This window comes from Ambystoma mexicanum, chromosome 10, assembly GCF_040938575.1.
Source record: "Ambystoma mexicanum isolate Mex_15411 chromosome 10, UKY_AmexF1_1, whole genome shotgun sequence".
Taxonomy (NCBI): Eukaryota; Metazoa; Chordata; class Amphibia; order Caudata; family Ambystomatidae; genus Ambystoma; species Ambystoma mexicanum.
The window spans coordinates 311,804,639-311,819,779 of record NC_090932.1 but is presented as its reverse complement, the minus strand read 5'-3'; positions in this window follow the sequence as shown (position 1 = coordinate 311,819,779).

Below are 15,141 nucleotides of genomic sequence, written 5' to 3'. Positions count from 1 at the left end.
AATGAATTGAATTGTATTCATGTGATTTTGTATTTTTAAATATGACAATTTTTATGCAAGTGGGAAAGGTTTTGCTGAAGTATAGCACACTATAAATAATTAAAAAATATCAGAAGGAAGCAGAAAGACAGGAACATTCAGTGGTAAGGAGAGAAATCACCAGACAGATAGCCAACACCTAGGTAGTAAGAACAAACGGGTCCTAGCTGAGCCAGTTGTTCCCAGGCAGAGGATGGGAGGCGGTACAAGCTGAGGACAGGGACATTATTTTGAGTGTAGAAAAGTATGGCAACTGAGACCAGAAAGAAGTCCAAACATACCACAAGAACCCCTCTCCAGCTCTCCCTGCCTGCTACATCCACTCAGCATCCTACTCACCCAAATCTGCAATAAAGAGAGTCATAGGGTACAAGTACCCAGAAGCCCACATGTAGATTGGGACAAGAAGAGGAAGGGGGTCGGGTCACTCTAAAGCCTAGAACACCAGGGAAGGGTGAGGTAACTCCTCTTGAACTGTTTGCGCTAAGACATTTGCTACTATGGGGAGGCAGGCCTAGTTGTCCTCCTCCTGCGGAAGAAACATTGGACCAAGAGAGGTTCCTCAAGAGTAGGGAAACCAACACTATAAAGAAGAAAGCCATCCTGACATTTATTTTTTTTCGGGGAAGATCCAGCTTTTATTTTGAGTTACAATAAAATACGGTGGAAACTGACAACAGATCTTGGCATTCCTCTTGATCCCAGGTGGAACCTGGTGAAACAGTTCACATCTTAGCTTGTAAATCTCAGACCATATTTCCTCCCGTGGGATAGGTGATCAATTCAATGTCACAGCCCTCGGGTTTTTGAGTTTCCCCCATCCTTCTATTTAGTCTCCTAGTCTTCTATTAGTCTTCTATTTAGTCTCCTGGCAGGTCAGAAGAAGGACAGAGACTTGTATCTTCCATTTTTAAAAACTTGTTTATCAAATAAAAAGTTGCAAACTCCTAAATTTCACTAAAACTATTGGTTTTCCCTACCTAACAAAAACTAACTAGGGTGCTCGTCAGTCGACGGTGAGTCCAAAAGGAAGATCTGGCCTCCATCCAAAACTAACCTCTTCTGTCCCTAGCACTATCAAAACCAACTAAGGCGCAGGAGAATGACTCCCTTCTCCTGTGGTCTGCTCTTCAGCACAGTCACTTTAGCAATGTATGCGTTGTTAGTTCTTGGCAACTACTTTAATTAGTTTGTACGATTTGGAAATGGGGCTCTTCGATTCCTCTATTGTGTCCTTGACACCTTGGTTCCCCTTTCCGAGATTCTTCTTCTTTCTCTCTTTGTTTATCACAATTGCCACATTTTCTCTACACAATGTCCGGTCTTTTCCCTAGCTGGGACAGATAAAGGGAAGAGAAAATACTTTTGGGAATATTTCAAACACTTGTTCTCACTTCTTTATTCTTACTGGGACGAGTATGAGTGTTTCAGTAATGATGCTCACTTATTTCCCCTTTTTTATTCTTGCTGGCACGAGTACGAGTATTCCAGTAATGATTCTCACTTCCCTCCACCTCAGCTTCTTTGTTTTTGGTTTCTCTTTCTTTTGTGCTGAAGCTGCTCCATGCTGTGAATGGATCTGTGGTCTCAGCATTGTTGTTTGGCTCAACATTCCACCACCCCGTGGTCACGCCACCAACTAGGATTTGGTTGCTAGCCTAAGGTTTCCATTCCTGGCTGAGTTTGCAAAAACCTTGTCCTTGCTTCCCTTCATGAAGGGCAATACGACACATGTGTGAGACTAAGGGACCCTCTTCTGCACCTCCTGTCCTTTACTCAGATCTGGCTTTTTTCTTACAGCACCTCCTTGACACATCGCCACATGCTTGTACCGCACCCATCCTTGACTCGCCCTTATCAGGCCACCCCATGTGAGGCTAGGGAGGTGACCGCTCTGCAAGAGCCTCCCTTGGGGTATGGGCAAGTGGGACGTCACTGGATGTGACTCCCCTTTCGGAGACAAGGACTCCCAGTCCAATGAGGACCTCCTTGAATGGACTACATTTTCCACTTAAATGGGACTGGAAGAAACTGTTTGTTCTAATGTTTTGACTACAAATACCAGTGATCTCCTTCCACCCTGTTGGTTTCAGATAAAGCTGAGTTTCATCTGGATGCTGCCATCAAGGAAGGAGGACACACCTTTTCCAATTGTGATGACATATTTAAACACAGTAAGAACTGTGAATGGGGAGATAGCTCCTATGCAGTTTGCGACTCCGATGGAGGGAGGAGAATCACTGATATGCAGTGGTGAGCTTGTGTGAATAATTCCTGGTGGGGGTGGAGCCACACAAAGCCCTTCTGTAACGTAGCTAAAGCAGGACACGCTAGCTGGAGACTATAAAACAGGTGCTCTGACCGAGCAAGGGCCTCCAGTCAGAAGCGGAACTAAGACGGGAAGCAAACGGTCTTCCCACAGTACAAAGAAGCTAAGAGAATGAAATGGGCACACGCCGTGTGAACAAGAGAACAAAAAGTATGTGTGTATTTCTTACCAAGGCTGAGAAAGCTGGCAAATATATGGTATTAATTAGATTGAGGACCACAAACCATACCAAAAGAACCACATGACTTTGGGGGTGTCCCAGTGCCACAAGGGGGGCATACAGAGAAGTGTGTGCCACATAATCCTGAAGGGGTTTAACCACTGGTAAAAAGCTGAAGTGATCCTGGAGGGATTTAACCAGTGGTAACAGCAGAAGAACATATAAGAAGACATTTATAATTTTAACTGACAGTCTGTACTAAGACTGTTAACTGTGTAAAGAAATTCTAAAACAACTCTAAAGTTAAGTTGGATGCTCAAAATGTGCATCTTTTCAAACATACCATTTACTTCACCGGTTCGAGGATCTCGCATTTTTCCTGAAGCATGATTTCCTTAACTGTGGGTTTCCCTGGTACAGCACACCACCTGAAGGAAAAATGAATCCCTTGTGGCTTCAAATGCCAAAGCATGTCCCTGTCTTCGAACAGTAAAGGGATTACGATATTAAAGACAAGAGCATGGAGTTCTGAGGATACACTGGCTGAGCAACCCCCATCCACCCCTGAAAGGTGAAGATGATTGATTGTAATTTATATTGAAGGAACTATGCTTGAGAAAGCGCATATAGGTTTACTTCTGCATTTCCTGAACACAGAAGTAAGAATCTTAAAATACATCAAGATATGTGGAGAAGGGAGATATAATTTCTCAAATGCATAGAACATTTACCCAGGTAACATCTGTGGTGGATATGGGAGTGTTGTTTAAATTAATTGACCTTATTGTGCAGCAACAAAAATATTCCCCACCTCGGGAATGGCACAGATATTTATGAAAAGTGTACCCCTGATTTTTGTCTTTGTCTAATGCTTTCAATAATAAATTCCCTTAAAACCAACTAAATCCTTTGCTCTGATAGCCACCTTTTCTTTGTCATCCATTGTGCATTTTCTAACTTACGTACAGGTACACAAGTATCTGGGAAGTTAGGAACTATACATATATCAAGTGAATCTGGATTCAAGGGGCTCCCATGTACAATAAAAGAAATGTGCAGAATCCAGGCTGGAATAAAAAACATAATACCGGCGACAAAGTACACTGTCTCATTCTGGGGACAGCCAATGGAATGATCAGGTAACTCCCCAAGATAGCTGGTACTGGGCCTGGGGGTGGCATGGGGAGGATCTCCTGGTCACCCTCACTTAGTCCCCATCTCAGGGCAGGAAACCATCACATGGTACCAGCATAGCCAGGGTCCTTTTAAAGGGCACAGCCCTTGCACCTGAGAATTGTAGACCATATGGGATAAGAACAATCTGGATCTTCCCAACACACAATCCTTTCACTGGAACTGGGCACTGTGTAGCTACTTACCCTTTAAGGGAATCTAGGAACCACCGTCTGATGGAGCCAGCGGTGACAGCCCAATTGTCCCCCTTGTGTGGGTTCAGAGGGAAAGAGATGGACCTACATTAGGGTGGAAAACACAGCAATCATCCAGACATCCATCAAACAATGCCTCCACTCTCATACAGTTAATAACAGATAGGCTGGGGGGCGTGGCCTGGAGCGCCGACTATGTAGCTGCTCTTTTAATGGCCTCCGTGTTGGGCCCGCTGCTTCATGAGCTTCGCAATGGTTGCGGCTGTGCTTCTTACCCCACAATGGCAGATTAATGAGAAGGTTTGGGGCTGCAAGTGACGAGAGATTGGGAAGCTTAGACCTTGGGAAGTCCCGAAACGAGCCTGACTAAGCTCAGCCACCCAGCCGCCACGCAAATCCAAGATGACAGACGGGAGTTTGGGCCCTAATAACTGGCCCCTCCGACTCTGGGGATCCTGAACTCGCTCCCCCTCCGTACTACCTGCGCTCCGGATGACGAGGGCTCCCTACTGCAGAACGTGTCATGTTGGTGCTCTGCCTCCGAGCTGCGCTCACTGGATCTGGTGCTGCATCCCCCGTGGCCCGCTCTGCCAATTGGGGCTTCCGGGGTGGGGAGGCTGAAGGAGATGCTTGCCCCACCCCTCCATTCGCTGGCTGGGGCCCGGGTGGCGCCCCGGACACAGCGCCCCATGGTCCGGTGCCGAGGGAGTGGAGGGAGTCCTGCTCACCGGCCTGGGAGGAGTCCCTCCCCCTCATCTACCCGCTCATCAAAGCTGGAAGGGAGCCGCCGGCCCCTCAACACTGCAGCAACCCGGGCCCCACACACTGGAAAGCAAAATCCACCTAAGCTTGCTCACACCTGCCCTGGCCCTCCCTATGGGCGCACCCTGTTCCGACAGAGACCCAGCGCTTGGGAATCAGCTAACCTGCTTCCAAGGCAGCGCACCGCTAGGGAAGAAAAGAAAAGGGAGAGAGGTATGTGGCCATGACTCTTGCCCCCAGACGGCCCTCTACAAAGAATTTTCTTGGCCCCCCGTCAATTGGCGGCCCTGCAAGACTACCCCCAGACTGCCTGGAATAACAATACACCACCAGTTGAAGCCTCCTAGTCTTGGGACAATATAACACCACGAAAGCAATCTCCCCCCTCTATCTCCTCCTCCTCCCGGCGCGCCCTGGCTCATTTAGCGACCCCCCCCTAATTACAACCCAACCTATTCTCTCCACACCTCACGTGAGGAACCAGGGACCCCCTCTCCTCTTCACCCTTCACTGGGAGGCCACAATCTATGGAAACACCTACCCTAACAAGATACAAGCCAACGTACCGGGATCCTCACTCCAATAACTTACAACGCTCGGACCTCAGACAATAAAATCCCCCATTCTTCAGCCTCGAGAGACTTCTGTGCCACCTACCCTACACCCAGACTGGCGTAATGGCTAAGCAACTAAAAGCGGGTAAGAACTCGGATATCGGCATCATGTTCACATCGATGGACAAGGGAAAGAAAAATGACCCACCGTCCCCCCAACCCCCGCAGCTTACCCCACAGAAATCCCCAGAGGATAGAGAAGCCCTTGCTACCAAAGAGGACATGCAGGCTTTTCTGTCTGACATTAAGTCTGAATTTAGATCCTGCATGACTGAGCTTACCACAAAGCTAGAGCATACCGATCAAAGGGTGACCGAGGTGGAACAAAGACTGGGGGAGATAGACGACCGCTCCCAGGAGCATGCAACCACACTGGGGGAAATCCAACGCTCAATCAGAACCTTGCAGGACAAATGTGAAATCCTCAAATTCAAACAAGAAGATCTTGAAAATAGGGCCGGCATAACAACCTCCGAATTCGAGGGATACCGACCCCTGTCCTCAACAAAAACCTGGCGGAATATGTGGGAGACTTCTTCCAATCCTTGCTCCCACAACTGGACAAACCTCAACTTCTTCTAGACCGCACTCAAAGGTTGCGCCTGTGTCGGGGAGTGGACTCAGACTTCCCCCCTGATGTCATAACTAGAGTGCACTTCTTCACACAAAGGAGGCTCTCTCGGCAATCAGCCGGTCTCAAGATGAACTTTCCTTCCAGGGCTCACCTCTCCAGATCTACCAAGACCTCTCGCAACTCACTCTCCAAAAAAGGAATTCCCTCCGGCCTCTGACCCTCTTTCTTCAGGAGTGTCAGCTTCGATACAGATGGCTATTCCCGACAGCCCTACAGTTTTCATACAACAGCACCTTACATAGAATCAGCCACTTTGAGGATGCCAACAAAATCATGGACCCATCCTCGCCCGAAGAGGCCACATCGCCAAGATCGGAGGACACCACTGACGTGGGAGTGGTCTCCCTTCCGAAACCTAGGTGGTCCTCCTGGTCGAAGGTGCCACGCAGCAACAGGAGAAGGTATACCAGTGCAGGACCGTGGCCTTCGGTCCTCTGCCTCGCCTTATCACCAATTTCCCATCTCTGCCCCAAAGGAACTACACTGACCTTGACCGAGCTCAAGAACAGCTACAACCAATGCAGCGGGCCCCGCTGACGGCCCATGCCCATTTCCAAGGCACATTCCACCTATGAGTCCTTGGAATGCCACAGTACTCTTACTCGCTCGATTGGCCCGGTTGGCCAGGGCGGTGGGCGAATTTACAGTCTTGGCCCCCCACCAGTTAAGGTTACGGCCTCCCGTTCGGATCTTGTGTTAAAATCCCAAGAGCAGGTTGACGCATTCCTAGCATTCCTTCGAGATGACGGCTAACTCACACCCTTCCAACCTCTTCCACCCCAGACGCAGCAGCAGAGATGGACCTAGCCCAGGAGCATCGATCCCTAAAATTTCTCTCCCTCAATATCAATGGACTGAACTCCCCCGCCAAACATAAATCGATCCTACAAAAGCTTCAGGACGAAGATGCAGCTGTAGCTCTGCTCCAGGAGACTCACCTAGTACCGGTGGACTTTGGGCGCCACCGCTCCTGAGGTTAACCTCTCCAACTGTTCGCCTCGGGTGGCTCCAAGAAGGGGGGCACTGTAATTCTCTTCAGGAAGGGTCTGTACCCCGAGGTTCTGCAAACAAAAACATGCCCAGAAGGCTGATTTGTGGCAGCTAAATGCCTATTGCTTGGAGACCTATACACTTTTGTCTCAGTATATGCCCCCAACTCCGGGCAAGCTGCCTTCTATGACTCACTGGGCTCCTCCCTCTCCCACTTCACAGAAGGCCAAGTCTTATTTGGGGGAGACTTCAATGGAGAACCAGACCCTACAAAAGACAAATCTCACCCCCACCCCTGGAGACTTCACCCAGGCACTCAGCCTCTTCCGCCTGTTCAGATCTCTGGAAGTGGTGGACTCGTGGTGGGTGCTTCATCCCTCTGAAAGAGATTTCTCCTTCTACTCCTACGTTCACCAAACTTTCTCAAGGATTGGCCTCCTCCTGACATCCCCCCAGACGCTTGCCTATGCCAATGATGTATCTATCGGCCCACGGATTCTTTCCGATCACGCCCCAGTAATACTGGAGATCCGAGCACATGAACCCAAGCCCAATTCTCCACGCAGATGGACTCTTTATGATTCAATTATTAACGATATGCCTCTACGGGACACGATTGCAAGAGCAATTAAAAACTTCCTCAGAGAAAACACGGTCAAGGATACCTCCCCTGCAAACACTTGGGACGCCTTGAAAGTGGTGATCAGGGGAGAATTGATCACACAGGGAGTGGCATTTCACCGAAGTAGGCGACAGGCTTGCTTGATCCTCGAGGCGGAACTCAAAGCAGCAGAGGAAACTCACAAGAAAAAAGGCTGGTCCCCTAAGACACAGCGAGCCATCCGCACTGCCAGAAAGAAGCTAGAGGCCCACTACGCCGAACACACGGCACAGCTTTTGGCCAAACCCAAACAATTTGTTTATGTGAAGAACAACAAGGCGAACAAACTACTCGTAGCTAAATTGGCTAAAGCAAAGTGGAGCAACACCATTATCGGACTGCGAGACCCGCGTGGAGTGATCCAATATGCAGAGCCAATAAAGCAACAGCTAGCGGCGGACCACCTGGCCCAGGTAATGACAGCACCACTGAGGGAGCTGAATAAATAGAAAGAATACCTACAGGAAGCGGCCCTCCCCCGACTGCCCGACTCGACCAGGGAGAGCCTGGACGCTCCAATCACAGCTGAGGAGGTCGAGGAGGCCATCAAGTCCCTTAAATCCCGGGCCCCGGGTCCCGGTGGATTTTACTCTAGGTTCTACAAAATCTTTAAACCCCAGCTTGTCCCCCCCTGGTGGTGCTCTTCAACTCCTTTAGGGTGACAATTAATGTAACCCCCTCAATGCAAGAGTCAACCACCATCCTTCTGCCCAAACCAGGGAAGGACCCGAGAGACCTGGCTTCCTACAGGCCAATAGCCCTGCTGAATATTGATGCTAACATATACTACAAAATTCTCGCTAACCGCCTATCATGCATACTACCCGACATAATTCACCCTGATTAGGCAGACTTTATTATGAACAGATCGGCAGGAGATAACATCCGCAGAGCACTGAACCTGGTAGACCTCACCTCCCGAAACTCCCAGGGGCTGGTCCTGATGGCCCTAGACCCTACCAAAGCGTTTGATAGGCTGGACTGGTCCTTCATGAGCCTCACTCTGGAGGCCTTTGGGTTTGGCCCGGCGTTCCAGGCAATGGTCCTGGCCAACTATAAATCGAAAACCTTCCATAGGATTAATGGCTCACTCTCCGCTCCAATCCCCCTGATCTGTGGAACCAGACAGGGCTGCCCGCTATCCCCACTGCTATTCGCACTTACCATGGAACCTTTCGCCCAGAAGATCAGACTGAATAACCACATTAAGGGCCCCCAAGTCAGCCCATTTCAGCATAAAATCGCCCTATATGCAGATGACGTGTTGCTCACGATCTCAGAACCCTGCTCCTCACTATGTCATGCCCTGACTGAAATAACTAGCTATGGGGAGGTCACCGGCTTCTCCATCAACTTTAGTAAATCTGTAGGCTTATGGGTAGGCCTCTCCCCAGATGAACGGGAGGCACTTGTCCCGATGTGTCCCATTACATAGAAAGTGAGGGCTATTCCTTACTTGGGGGTCCATATACCCGGGAACACGAAGGACACATATGACGCTAACTTTCTCCAGCTCTTTAAAGAATTGGAAGGTGATCTGAAACGCTGGGCGACCCAAGAAATCTCACTGATGGGACGCATAACGGCCTAGAAAATGAACTTACTCCCGAGATTCCTATACGCCTGCATCTCCCTCCCCGTCGCAATCCCAGCACCTGCCCTCCACGACCTGCAGAGGAAAATGCTCCGATTCATCTGGAGGGGAAAGAAAGCCATGATACCCCAAAAAACAATGCTAGGCAACATAAGATTGGGCGGACTGGGGGTCTTCCACTCTGGCCGCACAACTAGCGCACATTCGCGTGTGGCAAATAACCACTGACTACCCTAGATGGGTGGTACTAGAACAATCACGGCTTCCTCTCCCCCTGCGGTTTCTGCCACACATTCCAACCTCTCTCAGAGAAAGATGGGAAGGACTCTTACTAGCGACTAAGCATACTCTGAACTCCTGGGACTGGGCGCTGAAACAGAAGGGAATCCCGAGGGGACTGAGTCCCCTACCTCCAAATCCTCACAATCCAACCTTCTCGCCCGGGGCGAACCCCGTGAACTTCAAGAACTGGATAGCAGGAAGCCTTGAAACCCTGGATGAGCTTTACGTAGGAGTACTACCTCGCACCTTTGAACAATGTAAGGAGCTTTTTCGACTCCAAGAAAGAGACAGATTTACATACATTCATCTACGTCATTGGTGCGCCCACCCCCAAACTCTTCAAGCAGCCACGCATTCCCTCACCCCCCTCGAACAAACTCTCAAGGATCTGCCAGCCTGAGGCAGGATCTCTACCTTATACAGACGATTTCTAGGGGACTTTCTTGCTTCAAAAACCCGGTGCATGGCCCAGTGAGAGGCTGATCTGGGTCTTCCGGTTGAGGACCAGGCCTCTGTGAATATCTGGACCCAAACGCACACATTGTCCTCCTGCGTCACCAATAGAGAATGCACGTAAAAAATTCTGCTATGTTGGTACTATTCCCCTCTCAGTCTTCATCATATGAACCAATCTCTAGACCACGCCTGCTGGAAAGGGTGCGGCGACCAGGATTCTTTTTCCACATGTGGTGGGCTTGGCCAAAGATCCAACAGTTCTTGAAACTGTTTAGCCACCATCGAGTAGATCACCCAGACGGCACTCCCTCTGAAGCCTGAGCCCGTCCTGCTGGGGGCCCCGGGATCTATCCGCGCTCTGGAAATAAAGCCAAACTGCTGACCCAGTGCCTTCTGGCTGTGAAAATAGTTATAGCCCGCTCCTAGAAAGCCCCAGATGGCCCCTCCATGTCCCAATGGTGGGGGGAAATATGGGACATTCATATTGCGGAGAAGGTTACAGCGCCTAGGGCCAGACTCCATCGTTTTCAAAACATTTGGGCCCCATTGTTGAAATGTGACAGAAATTTCCAGCTTTGACCTATAAGCCTCGCAATATCCAGTGGGCCTTGGGGGACCGGGTCATTCCCTGAGAGGGAAGCATAGCCGAAGCGGACACAGAAAACACAAACTAACGGGAAGCGATCCCAGACCAAGGGGCATGGGGGGAGGTGGTTGGGGGTTTGGAGGGGATTATTATTTGATGATCTTAATGTCTTGATTTATGTTATACCGTTGTCATCCTGCCCTGGTTTAAAATAAACATTACAAAAAAAACAGATAGGCTTAGGGAGCCCATTGCAGGGACAGGGCGTGGCCACCTGAGAGAGGACAGCCAACCCAAAATCCCACATCAGTGCCGGAAGACATGCTCAGGGGTGGAGACTATCAGACAATGAGCCTCATTACGAGCATGGCGGTAGCCGTGCCTGTATGGCAGGCACGGCTACCGCCATGCTCGCTACCGGCCCCGCCACCCATGATTGGTCAATAACTGGCCCATTGCGAGATGAATGGGCCCGGTAATTGCCTATTCGCGGGTGGCGGTAATACCGGGCTCCCGATACCCATTCTGCACTATAGGGCAGAATGGGAGTGGGGAGCATGGTTGCACCGGCACCGTTGATAACGGTGCCGGTGCAATCACGAGTTCTGCTCGCGGGTGCCACACAGCCCGCCAGGTAAGACCTGGCAAACTGTCAGGAGCCCGCAAGCAGAACTCGTAATGCAGCGGCACGGTATGAACGGTGCCGGTGCCTTACCGGCACCGTTCATACCGTGGCTGCCACTATTATAATGAGGCTCAATGTCTACATCAGTTGCCTAAAGAGATGTACTTGGGTTCCCTTAACTCAGAAAGAGACTCGGAGGGCAGGGCCAGAGTGTGGCAGGCAGAGTGAGAACCACCCAAAGAGTGGGTTGGGGATAGGGATAAGCCCATCCTATATCCCACATCAATGATGTTAGCAATCCCCAGGGGTGGAGCCCAACAACCAACATGCCTGAGTCCCGTGTCACCCGATGGAGACTGGAAGGCAGGAACACAGCACGGTTAAAAGCACACAGCCTCAGTCTGTTCGCGGAAGTGCTTGGACACAGGAGCTGTAGACGGGGGACAGAATAGCATTAGAGGGAGTTTGAAGGCGGGAATATGGCCAGAAGCAAGACTCACGAGACGAGGAGGGTCCAGGAGGCTGTTCCATTGTGGAGCGAGGGGATCGGATGAAAGATCTAGGGGACCAGAGCTGGGACCACTGGAGCAGGTGGTAAGAAGCAGAGGGAGCTAGAGCTAGAGAATTTCAAGAGGTGGTTATCAGATGGAAGTGGGAAGGAGGGAGATATGCAAGTATTACTATCTGGAAAGGTGTAATAACTTTGTCTAAAGGGGTGAAGGTGGTCGAGGGATGGATCTGGAGAGTGGTGATAGCCTGCCTACAGGGTTGAAGACAGCATGTGAGACAGTCTACCAACACACTTCAGATATCACTCTAACACAAAGGAGGGAAGAAGGTGATAGGAGAAAGATCTGGAGAATGATAAAAGCAGGGCCCAAAGGGATAGATGAAGAACAGGGTAAGGGCGGAAATTTGGATAGTTAGGATAGTCTTGCCCAGAATATTAATGAAGGCGATGGAGGGATCAGGAGGGTGTCAGTAGCTGTGTCAAAGGGGGTGATGGAGAGAGGCGACCAGGATTTTGAGATGGAGAGTTTAGGAGAGATGCTGCCCACATGGGCAAATAAGGGAATTGGGAGTAGAGATGGGGAAGAAGTACATGGAACAGAAATGGTTATGGAAGGACAGAGCCATATAAAACGGAGACTGAGTGCTGGTAGAAAGATTGATTGACTAGATCTCTAGTTTGAATCTAGGGAATAGGACTGGTGAAGTTGAGCTGAGCGTAGACTCTAGGGGATGGAAAAAGAAATTAGAACATAGGGAAGAAGGGGGCAGAAAGACCAGCTTATTGAGCTGTGGGGCTAGGATCCTGGGATAACAACCCTAGAGAAAGTAGTTGGCCACCCCTCTCACTCTACCGAGCTCCCCAGGACCACACCATGGCTGCTGGGACATGCCTCATCTGTTGTCTGGGCCACTTATCCCTTAGAAACTGGCGGTCGAGGATTGCCTGGAGAGAGTCTGTTATGAGGAACAGGGTGAAAGAATCCCAGATGAAAGTGTAGAAGACCTGAAAGAGAAAGACCAAAAGGAGGAAGAAAGGAAAAAGACATCCCGATCCAAGCACAGAACTTGAACCCAAACAATAGAAAACAGATGTTCTCGCTTTTCTTTTGCTAAAACCTTGTACATCGTATAGATTGTTCCCATTAGGGGAATCCCAGAACAACCTGAGAATGGAGAGGCGTGAACTTTGTGTTTCCCATGAGGATTAGTTATAAAAAACATGAGCTCTGTCCTGGCACGTTTCAATTTAAGTTAATGAGAGTGTTGTCTGGGTTTTGTAACCTGATAGGATTGCCACACACAAGAGTAATGCTGAAAAGCAGTCACTTGAAGTCTAAAATCTGGGATCAAGACTTGCCAGTCAATATCCTTGTTTTGACTAAAAGAACCACTGCTTTTTTCAATGCCAAGACAGTCAAAACCCATAGCAGTACTCATACAGGAGGTTTAACTATCACCATTAACTACTCCCCATCACGTGAAGCCACCCTGCTACCAGTAGAGTCTAATGATGTTCTTTGTGTTAAGTTATCGCCTCGCCTTTTGGCGATCAATGTATTGTATTTAGTCTGTGCATGCAAAGACTCTAGAGCGCGATTATTGCTTGGTTACAGCTGCATCCCAGTTGCTCTTCAATATCCAATGGCCGATAAATGAACTGATAGTGTCCCCAAGATAGTAACACTAGAACTAAGGTTGTTTGTGATACCAGGAACTGGAACATTCCTCCACCATGCCACATGTGTGAAATATATGAAGTTAACATCAAGTAGTGGATCTGTCAAGTGGCAACATGCTAGCTTGGTGCGATGGACAGTCTAGCTAATGGCTGTAAGCCTTGTCTTTATAGACTACTAACGGATATGGACACACCAAAAAAGACTAGATGCTTGCTCCGTCAATTCCTTTGAAGCAGAAATTAGCACCCAATGGGTAAGCATGGTTTTGCCGATATAATATACTTCAACAGCATTTCTTTGTCGGAAAGTACAGTTTTGTATGCATTTTGAGGGTTAGGGGTGTGGAGTAACCCCTCAACGCTCACAACTGAAAATGAGAACAAAGTTTAATCTATAAAAAAGAATACAAGTACGTGTCAACAAAAGAACTCTGCTTCCGCAGAGCGCTTTGATCAAAAACAGCCTGAGCAGTAGCTTTAAAGGGTACATAGCATCATAACTGATGTACATTGAATAGGTTACAAATCCAAGCAGGTGGTTGGTTTGCCCCTATACGCATATTGCCTGCTCTATACGAGATGCCAGGCGATTGGTCCCAGCATCTTCCGTCCGTCTTCTTCCACTTGGGGATCTTCTTTTGTCGTCATTCAACACAAAGACAGTAATTGGCAATTATTTCTACAGATCATGATTTCACAGCTCCTCAGTGCACCTAGTACCAAGGACATTAATGAGGCGGCTACTTTTGAGGTTGCGATAATTTTCCAAAACTACGTGTACCCCCGTTCCATTCCCAGACGAGTTGGCTGCTCCACATCTTTCCCACCGGCTGCATAAATGTGTTACCTTCTCCCCATTGCCAAGCATTATACGGTCACTAGAAGCAGTAGCGTAGAGGTGCTTCAGAATGTTGGCATGTATGTCAGGTGGCTCTAAAAATGCGAGGAACAGATAAAAAGACTTGTGAGGACTTAACATTTTCTATTCCTGTGGACCGCACTTATTGCCATCAAGACAGAGAGGCCTCCACGTTAAGTGCTCAGCCCTGAAGATGGAGTTTTCTCCGAAATGCATCGGCCTAATGAGCCCATATTCATGAGGAAGCTGTTTGCCTCTATTCTTCTGTTATTAAATCACATTTTATGATTTGCAACATCTTGAACTCTGATAACTACTGTCCATGGAGCAGGCAATTTGTGAAAATATCCACATTTGAACAATATATGCAGTAACATACCCTGAATTGATATTGCAGCTCTTTGGAGAGAACAGTGTGTGATCGTCTGGATACCTGTGTGGTTCCACCCACCCAGTTTTGTTACTTTGGACTTTGGATCCCGGTGTCACTGGATCTTTCTTGCCAGACAGCTCCTTTAAACGTATTCACCGCAATTACTGGAACTGTCTAAAATACAAAACTATATTTACTAATTCAGTGGTGCCCACCGGACTTCTTCACAAGTATTCACCTTCTCCCCTAGCACCTTGCAGCACAAATCACATGAACTAACAATGGGGGCAGGCTGCCCCTATTCTCTGTGATCAGTTGGTCATTCTACAGTTACACGATCGGGGGTCTTGGGCTGGTCAGTGTATTCATATATTTGTGTACACGGCTTAGGGGTTGTGGGCTGCTATAATTTATACGTCGGGACAGTGAAGGCCTAGAGCCCTCACCCCACCCCCTTTCCTCACGAGATAATTCTTCGAAGACGCATTCTGGACCTTTCTTGTGGCCTTGCAGGGCACATTCTTTCTGGGTTGCATGTACTGCTGACAAGACGCAACAAAGAACTGTGTGTATGTTGTTCAAGAAATTAATCTTTACC